Source organism: Phocoena sinus, chromosome 14 (assembly GCF_008692025.1).
Source record: "Phocoena sinus isolate mPhoSin1 chromosome 14, mPhoSin1.pri, whole genome shotgun sequence".
Taxonomy (NCBI): domain Eukaryota; kingdom Metazoa; phylum Chordata; class Mammalia; order Artiodactyla; family Phocoenidae; genus Phocoena; species Phocoena sinus.
In genome coordinates this window covers 67,658,829-67,670,955 of record NC_045776.1, presented here as the reverse complement: position 1 = coordinate 67,670,955, position 12,127 = coordinate 67,658,829, and the positions used below count along the sequence as shown (strand labels likewise).

Sequence of the window (12,127 nt, the reverse complement as noted above, 5' to 3'; positions counted from 1 at the left end):
TTCAAGTTTCATTTTTCTGTTGTTTTGACTATAAAAGTGACACTTTTTATAAAACCAGTTTCTGTGATCTGGAGCAGGGGTCTCAAACTTTTATGTGCATCAAAATCATCTGGCCAGGGGCTTCCCTGGTGGCGCAGTGGTTGAGAGTCCGCCTGCCGCTGCAGGGGACACGGGTTCGTGCCCCGGTCCGGGAAGATCCCACATGCCGCAGAGCGGCTAGGCCCGTGAGCCATGGCCGCTGAGCCTGCGCGTCCGGAGCCTGTGCTCCGCAACGGGAGAGGCCACAGCAGTGAGAGGCCCGCGTACCACAAAAAAAAAAAAAAAAAAAAAAAAAAAAAAAAAAAAAAAAAATCATCTGGCCCCCACCTCAAGAGAGTCTGATTCAGTGGCCCTGGGGTGGGGCCTGATAATTTGCATTTCTAACAAGTTTCCAGATATCACTGCTACGGCTGATCTGGCAACCACCCTTTGAGAACCACTGATCTAGAAGGTACAAGGAAATGAGCACCATCTTCAATCTTACCACTCAGAACCATTGTTAACATTTGAAATGTAGTGAATATATATTTATGTATACGGACAGAGTTTTAAAAGCAAAGATGGTTCTGGCTATACATGTTATTGCTTTTACCTTGCAGCATGTGGAACTTGCCCCACCAGGGGTTGAACCTGTACCCCCTGCAGTGGAAACACGGAATCTTAACCACTGGACCGCCAGGGAAGTCCAAAACAAACTTTCAATTTTAGAATCGTTTTACACTTAAGATAAGTTCCCAAGATAGAGAGTTCCCATATACCGTTCACCCAGTTTCTCTTTTTGTTAATGTCTTACATTATTGTGGTACGTTTGTCACAACTAAGGAACCAACAGTGGTACATTACTGTTAACTCCACACTATTTTTGCTTTTAATGAAAATATTACTTTTAATGTTTTTTTATAATAAGATTCAAATATCAGAACTGAATAGTGACAGAAGGAAAAGACCTCTTTACTCCTCCCATCTCATTACCTATATATTTCAGAGTATTTTTCTGTGCACTTATATACCTATGTAATCAGACACACACACATCTTTTTTTTTTTTTTCATTTAATGTGTCTTGAAAGTTTTTCTTTATCAGTATATCTAGATCTGTCCCATTGTGTTTCAATGGATAGCACACATTGCTTGGAACCCTTTTAAAACTTAATAATATCAGTTTCCAGAATTTAAGTCTAGTGGATGAAAGGTGAGGTAGGGCATACCTCCCTTTTATCTTGCATTGGAGGTTAGACATTATTTGCCCGCCTCTGTGGAGTACTTAGCATGTTCCAGGCACTGCCAAGCCTTTAGCATGCATTATCTAATACACTTATCAAAACAACCTTATGAAACAGGTATCATTATTGTCCTTATTAACAGATGAGGAAACAGGGTCAGGGAGGTTAAGCGAGCAAAACCCTTTGACGACTTTCTAGCTGAAGCAGGCTCTCTGGCGTTTTGAGTGTCGTGAGCCACTCAGTTTAGTGTGACCATGGTGTGTTTGTTCAGCTTTCCTGTGTGCCACACCCAGTGCTAGAATATGAAGGTGAAGGATGTCATTAAGGAACTTGGGCTAGTTGGGAGGACATGCATGTAAACAAATAATTATAGGCTAAGAATTACACCGGAGGTTTAAAATTACTGGTGGGGTTTTGACACCTTAAAAAAAAATCCACTGGAGGAGGGGATGTGTGCTTGGAACTGTTGCATTGCCGAGGTGCAGAGGGAAATGCAGCATCAGACTTGGCAATCTGACCTGAGTTCGAAGTCTAGTGTTACTTTTCAGCTGAGTGACCCTAGGTAAGGCACTTAGCCTCTCTGAGTTTTTGTTATGAGTATCTTAAAAAATACTTCTTATGGGCTTCCCTGGTGGCGCAGTGGTTGAGAGTCTGCCTGCCGATGCAGGGGATACGGGTTCGTGCCCCGTTCCGGGAAGATCTCACATGCTGCGGAGCGGCTGGGCCCATGAGCCGTGGCCGCTAAGCCTGCGCGTCCGGAGCCTGTGCTCCGCAATGGGGGAGGCCACAACAGCGAGAGGCCCGCGTACAGCAAAAAACAAAAACAAAAACAAAAAAAAAACTTCTTATGGTTGTAAGATTAAATAGATACATAGTAAGAGCTAGCTATTGTTATGCTTAATAAATACACGAATATATATTAAGTATTTTATATATTTAGTGGACTTAATAAATATAAATGTGTAATCTGTGCCACATCAGTTGCTGAGTGGAAACTTGGAGGAGGACTTCCCTGGCGGTGCAGTGGTTGGGACTCAGCGCTTCCACTGTAGGGGGCACGGGTTTGATCCCTGGTTGGGGAACTAGGATTACGCATGGTATGCGGCGTGGCCTAAATTAAGGAAAAAAAAAATCCTTGGAAAGTTCTAGACAGAAATAAGTAAGGAGCCAAATCTCACAGTCTGTTATCTCTCGAGACCAAATCCTGAAGGCCTCCCGGGACGCCTCATGCCCCCATCTTGCCCTCTTTTGATGGGCCTCGCTCTTGGCACTTACCCCTCACTCCCACGTGCATTTTATTCTTTTCGTGCCTTCTCTCCTCTGTGTAACTGCAGTCTCTTTGAAGGGCAGGATCTCTGCCTTTCATTCTTGTGTCCCCTGCGGTTAAATGGAAACACGTTGAACATCAGTTGCAGAACCAGGTGCTTTAGGAGGGGAGGTGCACACTTTCCTTGCCAAGATGGTCGAGCTTAAACAGGATGGTCTTGGAAGAGTTTTTTCATCTCTCCCAACCATTCTTCCCCCCTGGGTTTTTCAGACGTTGGCCTTTTACACCCAAACTTGAGTTTTTCACATGGATGGGTCACTCAACATTTTGTTCAAGATTTTTAATGAACTGTTTCTTAATGTATGAGTAGTCTGTGTTATGAGTTAACTTAGTCCTCGGATCTTTCACTGGGAAGAAAGATTTATGTTGATATTCCCCGCCCCCCAACTTAGAAAAGCAGAACAAAACCTCAGCAGGCCTGCGTCTTGTGTAGCCAGGACAATTCCGACCAGACTGCCACAGGTTAGATAAAATGCCTTTTTCCTTTTTCCTTTCCTACTTATGCTTGGGGTAAAGAACCTTCTGGCAAAGATTCTGGACCAGCAAAGCTGGAATAATATTGTAAAGAAGTTTTGGTTGAAGATGAAGCTAAGTGAGTTGAAGGAAAGAGTAGCTTCTTTGCTGTGTAATGGCTTGGAGAAGTTTCTAAGTTTGTCCTGGGGGATTGGCGGTTAAAACATGGTCCATGTCAACCTGAACTGTCTAAATAGTAATCTGGAGAAGAAATAAGGCAGTGTTATTTTTTTTCTCCTTTCCCTTGAAAATTGGCTGAACCCCACACGTTGGTTGGAAAGTGGGCTTGACTTGAGTATGTGAAAATCCACTTTCCTAGATCCAAAGAGCAGGACTCCCATTTCTGAAGGGTAGTAACAGAGAGCCAGGCGAGGTTTCTGCCGTTTTGTGTTTTTTGTGTTTTTTTTTTGAAGGAGCTTGCTCCCCCTAAGAGAGCCAACTATTCAGAAAACTTAATCACAGGTTCTTCCTCCATTCAGACTTAATCTGGTCATTCAGAGGCCCTTTCCCTCCCCTTCAGAGGCTGCTGGCACCTGACCTGGGGCCACAGAGGTCTTCCTCTGGGCCTTTGGAAGGCTGAGAGGGCAGGAGCAAGTTTGATTCTTTGGGTTAGGGGGTTGGGTTGGGTCTCTTAAACTTAATCTCCAGTTGTGAACTGTAAGGGAGACCAACCATCAGAGACCAACTCCCCTTTATCATTTACCATTGCAGCCAGAAGCTTCTAATGGTTTCAGCCAAAAATATTTATGAAAATGACCCAATATAACAAAAATGTATTTAACTGAGGTTGTTCATTTTATGGACAGTTGTTCCTTTTCAGGCACTTGAATCACCCTCATGAATTCCTTTTTTTTTTTTCCCTCCTCGTTTTCTGTCTTCAGTTCTCTAACATGTTAAGTGACAGTGGAAGGTACTCGAGAAGTCTTTCTTCGTATAAATAAGTGCCTACATCTCTCCTCATACTTCTCTTTTCTTTTTTTTTTCTTTTTAATTTTTATTGGCGTATAGTTGATTTACAATGTTGTGTTAGTTTCTGCTGTATAGCAAAGTGAGTCAGTTATACATATATCTACTCTCTTTTAGATTCTTTTCCCATATAGGCCATTACAGAGTACTGTACTTCTCTCTTTTCTTGACACTAAAAAACAAAACAAAACAAAAAACCCACAAGAGTAGAAGTAGGGTTCTGAGAAGTCCTGTGTTGGTGGCAGCATTGGCGACTGAGGAAGAAAGTGATGAGACCCTGGCACACTGATTGGGAGCACTTGCTTGTTTACTAGCTGGGTGGCAATAAAAGGTGTCTGGAGTACTGCAGATTTATTTTTGTTGATTTGAATTCAGAGTTTATTTCATTTTTATTTTTTTAAGTTCATGTTTACTCTTTTCCACTTGGCTGAGGACAAATACAGATAAAGTCTTGGCCTATTGAAAGAGCCATTTAAATTTGTTTGATTTTTTTTTTTTTTTTAACAGCACATTTTATATCCACAAAATGTGGTGAAGACAGAGCCATTCATAAAAACAGATTGCACAAGTCTGTAACTTCTGAGTGTTTACCCTGGAAGAAATCACCCGTGCCATTTTAGCCTTGCCCTTTCACATGGGATATGGTTCTGTGATTGAGTTTCAGGCCTGAACCCTTTGTGTGTGTACATCTAGCCCCATGAACCTCTCACCTGTTTCAGGAAATCATTTTGAGCAAAATGATACCTTCTTTGAGAGTCTGAGCACTTTCTCAGCAGAGCCACGTGATACAGACACAGAGAGCAGGGTGAGGACATACAGATGTGTCCACCTGCCTGTGGGCCTGACTTCTGTGAAAACCCACCAGAACCAACAGATGGATTGTTCTTTGGGAGCACTTTGTTTCAGAACTTTCATATAACACATCAAGCCGTTTAGTAGCAGCCAGAAACCAAGACGAAGCTTTAGCCCCTCTCCTTGTCCCTAGACCTTTATGGTTGTCGCCCATGACAACCAAGAACTTCAGCTTGGGATTTGGGAGACCTGGCTTCCAGATGAGCTGGGGGAACGTCCTAAGGTCTGTCTTCATTCGGAGTGAAGGAATGGGACTTGATTCTCTAGTGGTCTCTGAGTCCTGTGTGATTTCTGTGCACCAATGCTACATCTGGGGTTGGAGAGCTCAAATGCAAAAGGGACTATTTGAGATGTCCACTTAGGGGCTGTGAAGCCTGTCGACTCTTGTGCTTTTTACCTGGAAAAATGAGGGCAGCTTTTACCCAAATTAAAGGCCACCCTGAGATTCTCCTATTTGGATTCTGTGGGCAAGTGGTAGGTCTACTCTTCTTTGTGGCTGCTGTTGCTGTATTGGGAAGGGGGCATTTGGACCAAGGATTTAGAGATTTTTCTGCCGGGAGGTGATCCCATTTGTACTGAGATGGTGCTTAAAGCTGATACTTGCCGTTTTATCACTAATGGCTCTTTCTCTTTCCATAGCCGTGGGTTTTATCTGGCCGTCTCTCAGGTACGTTGACAGTTTTGACTAGCGTTTAAAAAGGCAAGTTCAGGAAATGCTATTTTCTGTGTTTCTTCTTTCCCTACTTTCCCCCTTGTTGAGCAGCACAAAACTGCCAGGTTTTATGTTCCACTGGGCAGTTGCTGCTGGTCTGATGTTTTTCTCTCCCCTTCTTCCTCCTCCTCCTGTGCCCCCTCCCCCGGAGATGCCCCTCCCGCATCCGTGCTATGCTCCGAGGGGAGCTGTACCTTTGTGGTTCTTCTGCAGCTGCCGGACTTTGATGGGGACATGCTTGCTGCCTCTACACTTGCTTCCCGTAGCAACCGGCTCTTTGAAGATGACCTCTTGCTGTTTGCCTGTTGTCTCTTGTGTTGGATTATAGATGAGAGATTTACCAGGCTGGGGGTAGGAGCCTGCTGTTAGCACATTTCTTTTAGGGTTCCCAGCGTCCCTCAGCCTGTGCTTTCTCTTTCCAGAATATGAGGTTTTGCGGGGGTGGGGGTGTGGAGGGGATATTTGTGCAGAATCAAACACAGTTTTGAGTGTGTAGGATTGCCCTAGTTGTGAGATAATGTGGAAATAGTTGCTGCAGTGATTCCTTACTGAAGCTATTTGGTTTACTTTTCATTTTTATTATAATATGATTAACACTTATTAGGAGGGGAGGGCACTCTTTGGCCCCCCACTCCCCCCAGGTGTTGGTATGTTGGCAGTAAACTTGCTTCCCCGTGTAATCTGAGTGCTGGGAATTGCCGAAGTACCTAAATCTCCACACACTTGAATACCCGTGTTTTACCCCAAAGCATCAAGTTTTCTTTCTTTACAGCAGCAGAATCCCCTCACATGTGGCCCCTGTCTTGCTTGGACAACCCCTGATGTGCTGTGCACAGCTAGTGCGTGGATTTCTGTTCAGCTCTGTGAACTTGCCTTGGACAGAATGAGGACATTGTGGAACAGCAAGGATTCCAAAGGAACCCTGGATTAAAACAAAAACTAGCCTTTTTTTTTTTTTTTTAACCAAGTGACAACGGCTAAAATAATAGTAGCACCCATTTTAGTAAAAAGGTACAAGAAAATAGACATTTTTATGCACTGCTGATAGGAGGGTTGTTTGTAGCAGCGTACGTATCAAGAGCCTTAAAAATATTCATACTCCTTGACTCAACAGTTTTTCTTCTAGGAATTTATCCTAAAAAAAACAAAAACAAAATCAGAGGTGCATATCAAGATTTTTGTGTGAGGATGTTCACTAATATGTTATTTATGATAAAAAATGCCAACAATGAGGATATCTGGCTGGCAAAGTGATAGTACTTTTGTTCATATAGTAGAGTGCTTTACAGACATTAAAATTGTTTGAGAGTATTTAATGTCAAGGGAAAATGCTCGTAAGTGGGAAAAAAGCAGAATGTAATAATGTAGTATAGGGAATTCCCTGGCGGTCCAGTAGTTAGAGCTCTGTGCTTCCACTGCAGGGGGTATGGGTTCAATCCCTGGTTGCGGAACTAAGATCCCGCATGCTGCGAGGTGCAGCAAAAAAAAGTGTAGTATATCATATGATCCTACTTTTTTTTCATTAAAAAATAAGAAAAATTGTATGGTATACATAGAAAAAGGCTATAATGAAATACTACCTCTCAATTTTTTCTCTGGTAATGAGATTTTGGGGTGTGTTAATTTTCTTCATATTCCGAGTTCTTCAGTGATCAGATAATTACTTTTTTTTTTTTTTTTTTTTTTTGCGGTACGCGGGCCTCCCGCTGCCGTGGCCTCTCCCGTTGCGGAGCAGCAGGCTCAGCGGCCATGGCTCACGGGCGCAGCCGCTCCGCGGCACGTGGGATCTTCCCGAGCCGGGGCACGAACCCCTGTCCCCTGCATCGGCAGGCGGACTCTCAACCACTGCGCCACCAGGGAAGCCCCAGATAATTACTTTTATAAGCTGAGAAATTAAAAAAATTGATTCCCTACGGAGTAACCCACAAAGTACATTGATAATATTTTCTTTCAAAGCTAAGTATTTTTTAAATAGGTGAACCAAGATAATGCATCTCTTCTTTGTTTTTTTGTCATTAGAATGTGCTTGTGTTTTTTTTTTTTTAATTGATGCCACCATAATTCTTTTTGTGAGAGAAATGGCTTTGCAGCTTTAAGAAGTTGTGGTTTTATCCAAAAGGAAGTTCTATCCCTTAGCAGGAATTCAATAAAATAATATATCATCTTTTGTAATCATGCAATGATGCCTGACTTCAAAGTGACTTACTAGTTTGTGGACATTGGTGTTTGGATTGGTTGTTTTTGGCAAAGTCCAGCTGGACTGTCCATTTGTTAAAGGTGGATGCATGGCACTGGGCTTTGGAAGCCCTTCTGTTTGTCAGTGGTTGAAATCACTAGTTATGGACCTTACCTTTATTTGGAAATATTTGTGATTTGGGGGAAGAATGAGAAGTTTCGCAGGTGATGGTTCTATGAGCAGATTATCTAGGGGCATCAGGGTGGTGGGAGAGTGTTTTGGGGACCGGAGGGTGGGTTTCATTTGTGTTTGACAGTAGCCGATGGCGGCTGATGGTAGGAAGATCTGCACTGTCTATTAAGGTGAACTTGACTATGAGGTTGGTTGAGTTATTCAGCTATGCTACAAGCCTTATGCTTCTTCAGCCCTCACTGTCACCAATTACTTGGGAAGCTCATAAAGCTGGGAGGAAGAGAAATATAGCAGTCATTTCTTGGGAAGGCATTGAGAGGCAAGTCTAGAATGCTGGAATATGGGTAAAACTAGCTTCTGTTGGGTTCATCTTGGGGGAGGGACTGGTGAAGTTAGGGTTGGCTCTCCTGAGAGTGTTTAGTTTTTTAATACTCTCTTCTATTTTGAATCCTTTAAATAGGCACATGTGGGAATCCACAGGTGTCTAGATGGAGTTTTCTTTTAACTGGTATCCTGTTATTAACCATAGATTACTGAATAATGTTACATTGTATGGACACCACATTTTGTTTATCTATTCATCAGTTGATGATCATTTGGGTTGTTTCCACTCTTTGGTTATTATAAACAGTGCTGCTCTGAACATTCATGTTCACGTCCTTGTGTGGACATGTTTTCATTTCTCTTGGGTGTAAACGTACCAGTAGAATTGCTAGGTCATACGGCAACTCTATGTTTCATATTTTCAGGAACTACTAGACTATTTTCCAAGCGGTTGCACCATTTTACATTCTTATCAGCAGTGCATGAGGGTTCCAGTTTCCCTCTGTCCTCATCGACACTTGTTGTCTGTTTTTTTGATTATAGTCATCCTAGTAGATGTGAAGTAGTACCTCGTGTTCTGATTGCATTTCTCTGGGGCTAATGGTGTTAAGCATCTTTCCGTATGCTTATTGGTCTTTTGTATATCTTATTTGGAAAAATGTCTACTCAGATCCTTTGTTCACTTAAATTGGGTAATTTTTTTTTTTTATTGTAAGAGTTCTTAACGCTCATAAAGTTTTTTTTTTTAACTATTTATTTATTTGCACTGGGTCTTAGTTTCAGCACACATGCTCCTTAGTTGTGGCATGTGGACTTACTGGTTGCGGCATGCGGACTCTTAGTTGTGGCATGCATGTGGGATCTAGTTCCCCAGCCAGGAACAAACCTGGGCCCCCCGCATTGGGAGCTCAGAGTCTTACCCACTGTATCACGAGGGAAGTCCCTCATGAAGTATTAAGGTGCACAAAGAGATTTTCTTTATGTGGGTTGTATCTACTGATATTTGCCAGGTGAGAAATGAAAACAAAAACTTTAAAAATATTTAATTTTAAAATATGCTTTAAAATAATAATAAAACCGTTACATGTTAACATAACTAACATTTTTTATGAAACAATATTATGCTTTGGAAAATATAGTGAAGAGTGGTCTTTTTAATATTTTTATCTCTTTAATATCTGGCTTAATAGAAGATAGTTGGATTCTCACATCTACTTCTGTACCCAGTTTGTTTTGATATGCTTTGATTGAAGTGTATGAAAATCTGGCCTTATACAGATGTGTAGTTGGAAAAGGGAGAAGTATTTTATTAGTTTCTTAAGATAATTGTGGATATCTTTGATACTATATCAAAACTCAACAAGAGGTAGTTTCTTGAAGGTTAATTGTAATGTGGAACCTGAAGCCATATAGATGAACTCTTCATACCCTTTTATGTTGAAATCCATTGGTCTTGCTTGCACTTTGAATGGGTCTGTTACTAATGAATGATTTTGTATTATCGTGCATTGGTTATTTAGAAAATACTGATTCACTGAGTCATACGGCTCTTTCAAATACTGACACATTTCATTATACAGTATTAAAAAAATCACATTTGTTAATATCCTCATCATCCTCAATAGGAAAGTCTTTAAGTAGTATTGGGATTCTGTCAAGCACATGGTGGTAGATACAAATTTCCCCAAATTCTAATTTTGCTTGGAAGCTCAGATTTTATTGTTGGCAACAAATATTGTCAATTGTTTTCCTTGAAGTGGCAGGCTCACTTCATTCGTGAGAAAATGTCTGCCCTATACTTATCTGTATAACCATACTTTGTCAGTTATTCTTTTAAGTAAAAATGGTGTCCCATAAAAAAGTGGCTAGTTCAGTTTGCAACTCACAATTGCACAAGTACTTTATCATGAAGCAACCACGTGCTTTGGTATGCAGCGGAAGTGCTCTACGCATACTTCCTTTGTCACACAGAATATTAAAGAAGTATGTACTCAGGAGTTGGGAGCTAATAAAATAAAAAACAATAAAATAAAAATCGTTTTTATTCATCAGTGTTCTTCATCAGTATTGCTGTCAACATTCTTAAGGAAACTCCTTTTTCTGATTGCAAGTATACAGTAGTCAGGAGTGCAATCTGGCGCCACTGCCTTGATTCACTCAACAGTATTATCCCACTGTTACATTTACACAATCAGTGCAAATGTCGGCACAATGTAAAAGGCAGTTGTTGTCTTAGTATTATTACAAATATGGTATTGCCCTCGCAGATTCTTTTAAAAGGTTTAAGGACCACCCCCACTGCCGCCCCACCAGGAGCTTATAGAGTGGACTTTGAGAAACATGGGCTAGATGGCATTTAATGGAAATTGGGGTGAAATTGTTTTGAAGGCACTTGCCTCTCTGTTATCTCAGATGTTAGCACATATTTGCATGATGATAGTGACAGTGTGTGTGTATGTGTGCGTATATTATGCACCTTGTAGTTGGACATTCTTCCTAGTCTTCAGCAATATTCAGAATCACAAAGCTATTACCACTGAGGCTCCTTTGAAAATAAAATGCCTTCCCGTTTTCTTTTCTTTTTCTTCCAAGAAAAAGCCTCTCTTCATCACCCACCTTTGCCAGGTGTGATGTTTCCTTATTTCATGTTTTGAGTTTGAGAAAACAGGGGCCCTTTAGGGCCTTCCTGCATATGTCTGTTTCTCAGGACACTCCTTACTCTGAAAACCCTAGATGGGTGTCTAGCTCAAGCCCAGGCCAGTGGCTGGCAATGACCTGATCCTTGCCATGTAAATCCTCACTGAATGGCATGAAACTCAAAGTTAGCAGTTCACGGAATTGTAAGGTGAGCCCCGTTTCCCAGCCAATTATGACCCGATCTAAAGCCATAGCTGGGCCATTAATGTATTTTGGGCCTTGTTCTCTTTTATATCTTGCCAAACTCGGAGAGTCTACTGTATAGCTCCTGGCAACAGGCCTCTGCCAAAACTGTTTATGAATGTATCATTTTACACCTCATTTTTCCTGTTTCCCCTTGTGATGGCACCTTGCCTGTGTTTCTCTCCCACATCTTTCTGCCCACTTAAAAAAAATTATTCCTTTAACTTATTCCTGCATTGTGATACAGACTTCTGGCTTCTGCTGTTACTTATTGTGCAAGAGATGCTAAAGAATGAAAATGCTAATTTCTTACAGGACCCTTTCTTTCTCAACTACCAGTGATTCTCCAAGGGCCCTCTTATGGGGTTGAATTATGTCCCTTCCCCCAAATTCATGTGTTGAAGCTTTAACCCCCAGTACCTCAGAATGTGACCATTTTGGGAGATAAGATTCTTTACAGAGGTAATCAAGTTAAAATGAGATCATTAGGGAGGGTCCTGATCAAATATGGCTGGTGTCCGTATAAAATGGGGAAATCTGGACACAGACACGAACACAGGGAGAACCATGTGAAGATGGGAAGCAGTGATGGAGTGATGATTCTACAAACCACGGGACGCCAAAGATTGCCAGCAGCCCCCCCAGAAGCGAAGGGAGAGGCGGGAACAGATTCTCCCTCAGCCGTCAGACACCTTGATCTCTGACTTCCGGCCTCCTGCACTGTGAGACAGTGCGTTGGTGTTGAAACCACCCAGTCTGTGGCATTTGTTAGGACAACCCTAGGACCCTGATCCTGGTTTCAAGGCTGACTGCTCTCCCTCGTGGCCCCGTGGTTCTGTTATTCACCTTGGACCTTTGTTCCATAGGTCGCACCATGGATGGTCTCCCAGGGCGACCTGTGCCACCCCCCGTGTGAGGGTCCTG

The 12,127-nt window shown here is 42.1% G+C and overlaps 1 protein-coding gene across 2 annotated transcripts in view; it reads left to right on the top strand.

The window, feature by feature from the left end:
* ZNRF3 (zinc and ring finger 3) overlaps window positions 1-12,127 on the top strand; it is a 147,382-nt gene that overhangs the window by 50,186 nt on the left and 85,069 nt on the right. The window lies entirely within an intron of this gene.